General features: G+C 40.7%; 1 protein-coding gene across 5 annotated transcripts in view; it reads left to right on the top strand.

Moving 5' to 3' along the window:
* Positions 1-12,645, top strand: part of ZNF223 (zinc finger protein 223) — a 48,174-nt gene that overhangs the window by 21,785 nt on the left and 13,744 nt on the right. Inside the window, exon 1 of one of the 5 annotated variants that reach the window (XM_050772023.1) lies at positions 11,196-11,205. The exons of the other annotated variants lie outside the window; for them this stretch is intronic. The gene's annotated coding sequence lies outside the window, so the exon portion shown is untranslated. Of the gene's footprint in view, positions 1-11,195; positions 11,206-12,645 lie in introns of those variants that run through there. 5 annotated transcript variants of the gene reach the window in all.

Genomic DNA, 12,645 nt, shown 5'->3' on the forward strand with positions numbered 1-12,645 from the left:
ATCCTGAATAAATAGCCAGTAAAGGACATTTGTTTTGATGCTCTGTCCAATTCCACTTCAGGAAAGCCTGTCACAGAGTTAGTTAGAGTGATGTTTTATTAGAATAATGATGGCCTCCATGTTTTTGATTTTTGAATTATTCTCATGCTTTGGAATTAAGGAATTTCTCATTACAAATTATTCTTCAGATACATTGTGTATAATCATGTTCTTAGTTTCTAAGCACTTCTGTCGGGTTATACAGGGCAGTGAGTGGACATATCTGTTAAGCATTAACTCTGGGCATTGTGGTGAGTGTAATGGTAGAAGTATTTTCAATGTGTTGTGAGGGAAAGAAGTATACCAATTCATGATAGGTGAGTGGGCTATTGGTGTAACTGAAAGAAGGTCCAGCTGCTCATCACTTATAGAAAAAAGCCAAAATAACAAAAGGAATGTGTGATTAAAAAGAGTGAATTTTATTATTTGTTGCTAGCAAGGGAAAGAGTGACTGGAATCTTTTCCAAAAGTTGCCACTTTTCAATTTGTGGAGAGAGGGCCACCATTTAAGAAGCGGGTTTGGAATTCAGAGAGGTAAGGGGGGTTAGGAGGTACCTGATGGCATGTCTCACTCTGATGATCTTGAATTATTGTTCCATCTAGTGAAGGCGCCAGCGCCATCATGGGCTCAATCAGGCTATAAATTAATGGCAATCAATCTTGCAGTTCATCTGTCGCCAGGAGGGGAGAATTTCAGTGCTGCCTGATCCTCATCAGTATTCTTCTCATGAAGCTTCTAAGGAAAATATATGAGCAGATTAAGTGAGCATGGTGTGAGCTTAACAAGCATCCAAGTAAATAAATGTGCATAGGGCATGGAAGCATAAGGTGAGAAAAAGAAGGGAGTAGAGTTTTAAAGCAGATTTGGAGGCTGTATTTCAATACAAAAGAAAACACATATGTAGTTTGTCTCAAAACTACTTCTTGAGACTGGGGAGAAGAGGTAAAGAAAAAACAGTTTTTAAAATGTAGTTCGAAGCTAAAGTGCTTGGTTACGTAGGCTCCAAAACACTATTAGGCCAACCAGCCTAACCTTGCTTAAACTTGAGTAATGATTCAAATATAAAATGCATCACTTTAAAATGTATCCTTTAGTGGTTTTTAATATATTCCTAAAGTTGTGCAACTGTCACTACTCTCTAATTTCAGGTTTTTTAAATCAGCCCAGAAAGAAATCCCCTATCCTTTGGCAGTCACTCCCAATTCTTGTCCTTTCTCCACCAGCTCCTGGCAGTCACTATTCTACTTTCTGTTTCTACAGATTTGCCCATTCTGAATATTTCATGTAAATGAAATAATACAACCAAGCTCTCTTCTATATCACATCTCTTAGCTTTAATTTCTCTTGGTGTATACTTAGGAGTGAAATTGGGTAATAAGCTGTATTAGTCTGTTTTCACACTGCTATAAAGTACTCATATAAAGTATAAGACTGGGTAATTTATAAAGAAAAGAGATTTAATTGACTCACAGTTTCAAGTATTAACAGGAAGTATGACTGGGAGGCCTCAGGAAACTTACAATCATGGTGGAAGGCAAAGGAGAAGAAAGCACTAGAACAGAAGAGAGAGAGCAAAGGGTAAATGCCACACACTTCCAAACAACTGGATTTCATGAGAACTCACTCATTATCATGAGAATAGCAAGGGGGAAGTCCTTCCCCATGATTTAATCACCTCCCACCAGGCTCCTCTCCCAACATGTGGGAATTACAATTTGAGATGAGATTTGGGTGGGGACACAGAGCCAAATCATATAAGCCCAATCTTTTTGTCAGTCTATTTTGCCAGTATCAGCCTCTTTGGGATGTCCATGCCCTGAGATTCTGCGGTCTTCATTCTGGGAATGAACTGAGTCTAGGGCTGCAAAACAGATGAAGAATGCTCCCTGCAATACATATTACAACACATAGGATGATGAGTGTGGTGAAATGGTGAAATTGGCAATGGACAGAGAGGACAGCAGTACTGCCCTTAGATCCAGGGAAGTGATGTCCTGTGTGTCATGGGCCCACAGTTTCCAGTGCCTCCTTCACATTCTTCTTTGGTATCTGGAACTAATCATGCTTGGCAGTGCTGTTCAAGTGGAGTTCCCTGAGCCCTGACCTGGACCTGTGTTTGCCTCATTCTGTTTTCTGTTTTGTTTTGTTTTTAATCTAGAGCAGATGTTTGGTGTTATTTGCAATTTAAATTGCAAATTTTCATTTAAATTGAAAGCAAATTCAGCCTAGCACTATGGCTCATGCCTGTAATCCCAGCATTTTGTGAGGTCAAGTCAGGAGGATTACTTGAGACCAAGAGTTCAAGACCTACCTTAACAACATAGTGAGACTCCATTGCTACAAAAAATCTAATAAAGTAGACAAATACAGAGGCTGAGGCAGGAGGATCACTTGAACCCAGGAAGTTAAGGCTGCAGTGAGCTATGATTGTGCCACTGCACTCCAGCCTGGGTTACAGAGCAAGATTCTCTATCTAAAAAAATAAAGTAAAATAGCAAATACAAACTATATGTGAATACCATTTTTATAATTAGATTGGGAAGATTTATAGTAAAATTTGAACCATGAAACTTGAGTCCTCTTGCTTTGTTCTTTTTCTGAATCATTTTGGACATTCTGAGTCCCTTGAAATTTCATATGAATCCAACATTCAGCATGGTAATATTTAAAGAGAAGTCAGCTGGCATCTTGAGAAGTATTCCATTGAATTTGTAGAACTGTTTGGGGAGTGTCTCCATCAATGTTTAGTCTTATATTCCACGAAGATGGAGTGCTGTTCTATTTATGTAGATCATCTTAGCTTCATTCAACAAAATAGTAGACTCAACAAACTTAAATGGCCTAGTATTTCTTGGGGAAAAATATTCCTAAACATAAAGGAAAGTTTAATGAGTTTGATAAGCATAAAAAATAAAACTTATGAAAAGGGAAACAAACACTGGGAAAAGCTCACCACACATATATTTGACAGCAGAGGTATAAGCAGACTATACAAATACCTCCTACTTGGTGACAATAAAATGAAAAACTAATTTTTAAAAGACCAAAATGGTTAACTATACAGTTTTAAAAATTATATACAGATGGTTGCCAAGCACATTTGGAGGTATGCATCACCATTATTAATGAGAGAAATAGAAATTAAAATCAATATGTAACATCATTCCTCACCACTAGAAAGACAAAAATTAAAACAACGAGCAATACTAAGTCTTGGCAAAGAGTTGGAAGAACTATAGTGTTTAATACATTGCTAGCAGGAGTATAAAACAGTATAAATTCCTTGAAGAACTGTTTGGCAATTTCTTATAAATTTAAACATACAACTGTTCAGTAACCCAACATAACAGCATACTCAGATATGGCAGATGTTGCCACTAAAACAACACTTTAACCAAGCATTATCCTCTGTTTAGTGGTAGGTTGTATAAGGTATAGCATTGTGTCTTTCACCTTGGAGGGGATATCTGTGTTTCAGAAATTGAATTTCAAGAAACATCACCTAGGTCATGGTTCCCTACATTTTCATGGGGTTTATCATACCCCATGGTTTATAGATTTCTAAAGGATCTCATTTGCAACTTTCTGCACATCAGATTCTAACAGCATGGTGTCTTTTTTTTCTTTTTTCTTTTCCTTTTTTTTTTTTTTTTGAGACAGAGTCTTGCTCTGTCACCCAGGCTGGAGTGCAGTGGCACCATCTCGGGTCACTGCAACCTCCGCCTTCCAGGTTCACGCCACTCTCCTGCCTCAGCTTCCCAAGTAGCTGGGACTACAGGTGCCTGCCACCACGCCCGGCTAATTTTTTTGTAATTTTTTTTTTTAGTAGAGACGGGGTTTCACTGTGTTAGCCAGGATGGTCTCAATCTCCTGACCTCATGATCCACCTGCCTTGGCCTCTCAAAGTGCTGGGATTACAGGTGTGAGCCACCGCGCCCGGCCAGCATGGTGTCTTTAGTGTAGTGGTCCCATGTGATATTGTGGCGAATGCAAACTGTTGAGAGCATTTTAGAATATATGATGGCACAGGGAAGGAGATTCATGATAAGATGGAGAAACTTCACAATGGAGGGCTCAGATATCCCTAACATAAGAACCTTTATTGCTGGCAAACCTAGGAACAAGTTGCAACTACATCAAGCAAGAATAAGACTCTTTAATGAATCTTGAAAAAATTAACTCCTGGTTCTTAAAGCAAGAGGTTCTGCTGTCACATATGTGCCAGAGTTCAGGATTCGGAAGATAAAGACTATGTCATAAATTTTCAAGGAGATAGTTCCAATAATAACTAAAATCAAAAGTTTCCAGGAAGCAGAGCCTAAGATTCTTACAAGAAATTTATAAAAATGACTAAGTAATTAGAGTAGAGGTCAATAAATTTCCTTGAAAAATGTCCCATATAAATGCAATCAGTATCTTTTCCAGCTTCAGTTGGATTTGACATCACTGTGATAATGAAAGAGCACATAATAGAGAGAGAGTTTATTATAGTCACATGACTTCGGGAAAAACATCACTTAACCCTGCAGACAAATTTCACAGAAAATCCATATGTAATGAATGTGGACAAAAAAGTAGTGATGGCTCTAAACTTGAAAGGCATCAGTAATTAGATTAGATAGGGAAGCTCCATATATGTAGTAATATAGATTGGGCTTCAGTTATAGCTTAGTTCTTCCCATTCATAAGCCTTTCCAAACTCAAGTCATCATCTAGTCAACTCTGGAGAGAAGCCTTAGAAGTGTGGTTTATCTTCAGATAAATTAAAGTCTTCAAGTTCACAAAGATGTCTATAATAGTGATATATCTCTTACAGCTAATGAGTCTAGTTAGAGTTGTCTTCAAAGTTGAGAATCTTCATTTTAAGATACCATATAAGGGAGACACTCCAGAAAATTATGTGCTTCAAGTACTTCTGCATGTATTATAATCATCTTTATACCAATACAATTGTAAAATATAATCTTAAAAATTTTTTAAAGGAAGGAGTCCAAGAAGATGGAGGTGTCCAAAATCTACAAGAGTCAAATGTGGCCTCCTCCTTATTACTTCAATGATATTGAGAGGATCCCTGTAAATGGAAAACCTTTATTAAGTTTATCAAAAGTTAATGCTAAGTTGCACTCAAATAAATAATACTGAAGGTGTAACCTTGCAAGTATTATTCAAGAACACCACCATCAATTCTATGCAGAAAACCGCACAATGTTACATTCACAATAACAGAAACTAAAGTATAAGTTATACTGCTATAAGCCAAAAGTTTCTGTCTAGCTTCCAATGAGAGATGTAAAATAAAATTCTTATTATTTGGGTCTGCATCAGAACAATCAGAAATGAACAGAATATTTTCACTTCTTTTGTATTTTTGTTACAATACATACTGAATAAAAATTTTCCTCTTTTTATTTTTTACCTTATTATTATTATTATTTTGAGACAGAGTTTTGCTCTTTTGCCCAGGCTGGAGTGAAGTGGCGCCATCTTGGCTCACTGCAACCTCTGCCCCCCAGGTTCAAGTGATTCTCCTGCCTCAGCCTCCCGAATAGCTGGGATTATAGGCATCAGCTACCAAGTCCGGCTAATTTTTGTATTTTTAATAGAGACGGGGTTTTGCCATATTGGCTAGGCTGATCTCGAACTCCTGACCTTAGGTGATCCACCCGCCTTGGCCTCCCAAAGTGCTAGGATTACAGGTGTGAGCCACCGTGCCTGGCCTTTATTTATTTATTTTTTTAAGATAGGTCTCTCTGTGTCACCAAGGCTGGAGTGCAGTGGTGCAATCACAGTTCACTGTTGCCTTCACCTCCTGGGCTCAATCAATTCTGCTGCCTCAGGCTCCTGAGTAGCTGGGACTACAGGTGCATGCCAACACACCTGGCTAATTTTTTTTTCTTTTTTTCTTTTTTTCTTGTAGAAACGGGGTCTCACAATGTTATCCAGGCTGGTCTCAATCTCCTGGCCTCAAGTGATCCTCCCGCCTCAACCTCCCAAAATGCTGAGATTACAGGTGTGAGGCACCATGCCTGGCCCAATAATTGTAGTTTTAAATTAAACTTTCTGTAACATTACACTGTTTTGTTTTTGTTTTGTTTTGTTTTGTTTTGAGGAGTTTCACTTTTGTTGCCCAGGCTGGAGTGCAATGGCATGATCTCAGCTCACAGCAACCTCTGCCTCCTGGGTTCAAGCAATTATCCTGCCTCAGCCTCCAGAATAGCTGGGATTACAGATATGTGCCACCATGCCCGGCTAATTTTGTATTTTTTTACTAGAGAGGGAGTTTCACCATGTTGCTCAGGCTGGTCTCGAATTCCCAACATTACACAGTTTTATATGATTTAATTTTTTGGACCCTACCTATAGTATAGAGAGAGGACTATTTTCTACTGTAACTCTTTGTAGTTCAGTAAAGTTAATAATGAAAAGACATTCGGGCCAGGCGCGGTGGCTCACGTCTGTAATCCCAGCATTTTGGGAGGCCAAGGTGAACGGATCATGAGGTCAGGAGTTCGAGACCAGCCTGACCAACATAGTGAAACCCCATTTCTACTAAAAATACAAAAAAAAATTAGCTAGGCGTGATGGCGCCTGCCTGTAATCCCAGCTACTCAGGAGGTTGAAGCAGGAGCATCGCTTAAACCCAGGAGGTGGAGGTTGCTGTAAGCCGAGATGGTGCCATTGCGCTCCAGCCTGAGTGGCAGAGTGATACTCCATCTCAAAAAAAAAAAAAAAAAAAAGACATTCCTCAGAAAAGCAGGGATTGATAATAATCAGTTGTGTTATCTTTTTGTAGTGAAATAATTTGAAATTCACAGGAAATTGCAAGGGAAGTACAGAGAAACCCCCTGGGTCTTCCATCTAGTTTCTTAATTACATTTTACATCATTTTAGTAAAATATCAAAACCAGGAATTCAACATTGGCACAATGTGTGTGTATACTACTTTTATTCATAGTATTTCATGTAGATTTAATGGAACCACCAAGGCAGTGATGATACAGAAAGAACTATTCCATCACCACAAGGATCTCTCTTGAGGTACCCCTTTATAGTCAACCCAGCTTGTGTCCTCACCATCCTCTGGCAACTACTCATCTGATGTCCATCTCTGCCTTTTGTCATTTTGGGAATGTCATACAGATGGAATCATGTATTATGTACCTTTTCAGATTGTCTTTTTACTCAGTATAACATTCTTTAGCTCAACTTATCCAGCCAGTGGCATGCATGCAGCCCAGGATGGCTTTGAATGTGGCCCAACACACATTTGTAAACTTTCTTAAAACATCATGAGTTTTTTTTTTGTTTTTTTTTTTTTTACCTCATCATCTATCATTAGTGTTAGTGTATTTTATGTGTGGCCCAAGAAAATTCTTCCAATGTGGCCCAAGGAAGCCAAAAGATTAGACACCCCTGCTTTAGATCAATGCAAATTGCTGTATCTACCAGAAGTCTGTACTGCTTTGCTTTTCTTTTTTGTTTTTTTTAAGCGTTACATCTAACTCAACTGTACTGTTTGTTATTCTTGAGTGGCATTCCATGGTATGCACATACCACAGATTGATTTAACCATTCACCTATATAGAGAGGCTAATTTTGGCTGCTTCCAGTTTGGGACTCTTACCAAAAAACAGCTGTGAACAATTATGCACAGGTTTTTGTGCAGGTATAAATTCTCCTCATTCTGGCATAAATGCCCAGAAGTGCAATTGCTGGGTCATATGTAAATGAATGTTTTTAAGGAACATCCAATGCTCCTTCTTGGAGGGCTGTGCCACTCTTTATAGGCACTAACAAAGTATGAGAGAGCTAGATTTTCTGCATCTTCAGCTGCATTTAATGTTGTAACTATTACATACAATTCAACTGTTCAAATTTTGTGTAGCGATGCTCATAATTTGTATTTGTGCTCTTAATTTGTATTTCTCTAATGGCTAATGCTGTGAACATCTGTTTCTGTATTCACATACCATTCATAAATCTTCTTGAGTGAGTCGCGTCTTTGTGCTCTTTGCTCCTTTTTTTATTAGACTATTTTATGGTTGAGTTGTGAGAGTTGTTTATATATTGTAGATGTAAGTTTTTTTTTTTGTCAGATATGAGGTGTGCAAATACTGACAAAGCTCTAGGTACTACAGTTTTCCTACATTGTCTTCTTAAAATTTTGTAATTTTACATTGATATTTCACATTTAAATCTATGATCCAATTGGACTTAATTTTTAAATAAAGTCTCAGATTCTTTTTCTTTTTTGCATATGAATGTTCAGTATTCCCAGCAGTCTTTGATGAAAACACTGTCCCATTTCTATTTATTTGCTTTAGCATTTTGGCACAAATCATTTTGTTATAGTTGGTTAGGGTCATTTCTGGGTTATCTATTGTGTTCCACTGATCTGTGTGTCTGTACTCAGAGAGTATTACTCTGCCTTGGTTAATGTGGATATATAATAACTGTTGACATGATTAGAGTGATTCCTTCTACTTTATTCTTCTGTGAAGTCGTTTTAGGTGATCTAGTGCCTTTGCCTTTTGATATGAATTTTTTATCAGTTAAAAAAACTTGCTGGCCAGGCGCGGTGTCTCACACCTGTAGTCCCAGCACTCTGGGAGGCCAAGGCGGGTGAATCATCTGAGGTCGGGAGTTCTAGACTAGCCTCTACTAAAAATACAAAATTAGTCAGGCGTGGTGGCGCATGCCTGTAATCCCAGCTACTCGGGAGGCTGAGGCAGGAGAATCGCTGGAACCCGGGAGGTGGAGGTTGTAGTGAGTCAAGATGGTGCCATTGCACTCCAGCCTGGGCAACAAGAGTGAAACTCCGTCTCAAAAAACAAAACAAAACAAAGAAACAAAAAAAACTTGCTGTGATTTTGAACCCTCCTGGGTTCAAGCGATTCTCGTGCCTCAGCCTCCCTAATAGCTAGGATTACAGGCTCCTGCCACCATGCCTGGCTAAGTTTTTTGTATTTTTAGTAGAGACGGGGTTTCACCATGTTGGCCAGGCTGGTCTCAAACTCCTGACCTCAGGTGATCCACCTGGCTCAGCCTCCCAAAGTGCTGGGATTACAGGAGTGAGCCACCATGCCCAACAGGAAACTCTTAATAATAAATCATGCTCCCTCACCTACAGAATCTTCTCCAGTTTTATGGCATTGAACCATAGATATTGGGTGTCAGATTGATACCAGTGCCAAGCTCTTCAACAGTTATACTTGCTTTAAGATACTTAGCAATTCACTAACTTCTCTGAAATTTAGTGTTTCTATATCTAAAGTAGAAACATTACTGCCATGAGAATGTTAAAGGTGGGAAGATAGCTTTTCCATGAGGACACAGCTTCTCCATTGATGGCTGGAATTTTGTTTTTCTTGCTAAACCAGTGGTACCACAGCATCTGGACTGGGGTGTAACTGAGAACCACCATTTTTTCTAAGAGACGGCTTATTGATTTCTTTCTCTTTTCTCATTTCCTTAGTTTCCCACTTCCTACGTAGCCCTTTAAAAAATGCAAATATAGACTTTTACCTCCCCTTCACTAGACACTTCCTACAGGGCAAGTTCATCTAACTATGTACTCCAAGCCAGAACTCTCCTCCGGAATTAACAGTCGATTTATAAACTAAAGCATGCTGGCCTCTGAACTCTCACCCACCAGGAGGTTGCCTGAAGAGACAACGGTTGAAAGCATGCCTGCTACTCTCTCCCTTCTGGTCACAACTTGTTTCTGCCCATGAAAAAGCCAACTCAACTGCCTAATAGATAAGGCACCAAGCCAGCACACAGACCCCTGCCCTCTTCCTCCCCTACCTTTTAAAAGTGCCTGCCTTCTGCTCTAAAAGCCAAGCAGTACACTTAAAGACAACACCTGTGCTTCCTACACTACACTAGCTCTGGATTAAATAACTTTCTTTATACCAGATCTCCCTCTTGTTAACTGGACTTTGCAAACGGGAAGCCACTAATCTACTTTTCAGTTACAGGGGCTGATGCTTTCCTGGCTTCTCATTGTCCCTCCCAACCCATTCTACCTGGCTCATTCTTTAAACCAGTGGTCCCCAACCATTTTAGCACCATGGACCGGTTTTGTGGTCCACCAGGAATGGTTTCCGGATGAAACTCTTTTCCACCAGGAATGGTTTTCCACCAGGAATGGTTTCGGGATGAAACTGTTCCACCTCAGGCATTAGATTTTCATAAGGAGCGCCTAACCTACATTCTTCCCACGCACAGTTCACAATAGGTTTCACGCTCCTATGAGAATGTAATGCTGGGCTGATCTCACAGGAGGTGGAGCTCAGGCCATAATGCTCCCTCACCTGCCGCTCACTTCCTGCTGTGCCGCCCGGTTCCTAACAGGCAGGTTAGGAACGGTACAGGTCTGTGGCCCTGGAGTTGGATATCCTTGCTTTAAACCCTGAGCCTCCTTTCAGCCATCTGACTGCTCAACAGTCACTCCCACTAGCTCCTTGAATATTGTATCTCCTCGCTTGTTCCCTGTCCAAGAACACTCCTGTCAATCATGGGAGACATTTAGACTTCACAAATTCTTGTTTATTCAATATTTTCGCTCGAGAACTCTGGGAAGGACAACTGTCAGGGTAACAGTCTACATTCCCCACCAGGCGCCTGGGGCTATGAAACTCATTCCCCCTGGGTGTTGCGGGAAGTGTAATCGAGGAGCACCATGTAGTCGAAACACTTGCGCCTAAAGGGTGAGATGATGGACATTTTCCTTTTGCATCCGAGGCCCTGCAATCTAGACACCTTGCGGGATTCCTGGTACTTTAGCTCAGGTAGGCATTTCCGGGGACTTCTGGGAATTGTAGTCCATTTTATGGGAAGTGCAGTCCACTGGCTGGTGAAACACCGGGCATTTTGGCTCTGGCAGGTGGTCCGGTGAATTCTGGGAAGGATAGTCCAGCTGCTCTGCGGAGTCTCTGGCCCTTTGGCTCAGGCGGGCGGGTCTGGGGAATTCTGGGAAGTGGAGTCCAGACACTCTGGCGCAGAGGACACTTCCGGTGTCCGAGCCTGAGATTCTTGCTTTAATCACCGGCGTCTTGCAGGACATTTTGAACGAGCCCCTTTTGCCTGAGGCTCGCAACCACCTGATGATCGATGATCGTCTCAGGGGAAAAGAAGCCTTAGCGAAGAGCAGAGGTTTAGAGGTGCGAGGGCGGGGTGTTTATTGTTCCCGTCAGTGGAGCCTTCTGGCGTCGGGGGGCTGTGCCGGCGTCCCCGGGGGTGGGTTTGGGGGGGCCCTGTGTGCCCTGCTCTGAGGGTTTCCAGGGCTTTGACCTCGCTCAGTCCGCCTCCCTACGTATGCGGCCTCTTTCTCGCAGTGTGATGTGGAATGTTACTTAATGTCTGTACTTCCCATTGCTGTTCTTTAAAATGGTGCATATAGGATCATCCTAACATTGTTTTGCGAATTGAAAGAGATAATACAAATGAAAGCCTTAAAGTTGTCCCTGTTACTTGGTGAGTGGTGGTCTCTTGTTTCCTGATATTTTAAAACGTTTGATATCGTTTCAAAGCTATAGAAAAATTGCAAAAACAGTATGAGAAATTCTCATATACTCTTTACCCAAATTTGCCAAATGTTTACATTTTTCCTGTTTGCTTTGATACCACCGGGAAAATACCTGTAACCAGAGACTGCTGATTGGTAGCTTTCTGCAGCAAGGAAGCCCACATACCATGGTAATTGTGGGGTGTCTTGGTAAGAGGCATTTAGGAAGGGCTGGTTATAGGGCTTCACATACCGTGGTAGATAATATTGGATATTATATTAAATAATACTGTTACCGATTACGTATCAGATAGATGTGTTAAAAGAATACTAGTATTTTTAGTGTACTTACTAGATAGTGTTGGATAGCATATTGCCTAGCATCATGTTATCTAATCTGCAGTTCCCTATATGAATTTGTTAAATTTTTCACTTAAAGTCCTTATGACTGTCCTCTCCCCACCCTTCACCTATTCAAAGTCCAGTTTATGCGTTGTCTTTAGCTGTCACATTTCCATAGTTGTTCATTTGGAGTTTGATATTGAAGGGGGCGTGCCTCTCCACACCTGTGGGTATTTATCGCAAGGTGGAGACGAGAGACTGAGAAAAGAAATAAGACACAGAGACAAAGTATAGAGGAAGAAAAGTGGGCCCTAGGGACTGGCGCTCAGCAAGTAAGGACCTGCACCGGCATTGGTTTCTGAGTTTCCTCAGTATTTATTGATCACAATCTCTATGATTTTGGCGAGGGGGATGTGGCAGGACTATAGGGTAATGGTGGGGAGAGGGTCAGCAGGAAAACATGTGAGCAAAGGACTCTGTGTCATAAATAAGTTTAAGGAAAGGTGCTGTGCCTGATTTATGTGTGACTTTACACAAACATCTCAGTGCAATAAAGAGCAGTATTGCTGCCAGCATGTCTCACCTCCAGTCACAAAGCAGTTTTCTCCTATCTCAGTAAATAGAATGTATGATTGGGTTTTACACCAAGACATTCCATTCCCAGGGACGAGCAGGAGACAGATGCCTTCCTCTTATCTCAACTGCAGAGAGGCCTTCCTCTTTCATTAATCCTCCTCAGCACAGACTCTTTATG

Source organism: Macaca thibetana, chromosome 19, assembly GCF_024542745.1.
Source record: "Macaca thibetana thibetana isolate TM-01 chromosome 19, ASM2454274v1, whole genome shotgun sequence".
Taxonomy (NCBI): domain Eukaryota; kingdom Metazoa; phylum Chordata; class Mammalia; order Primates; family Cercopithecidae; genus Macaca; species Macaca thibetana.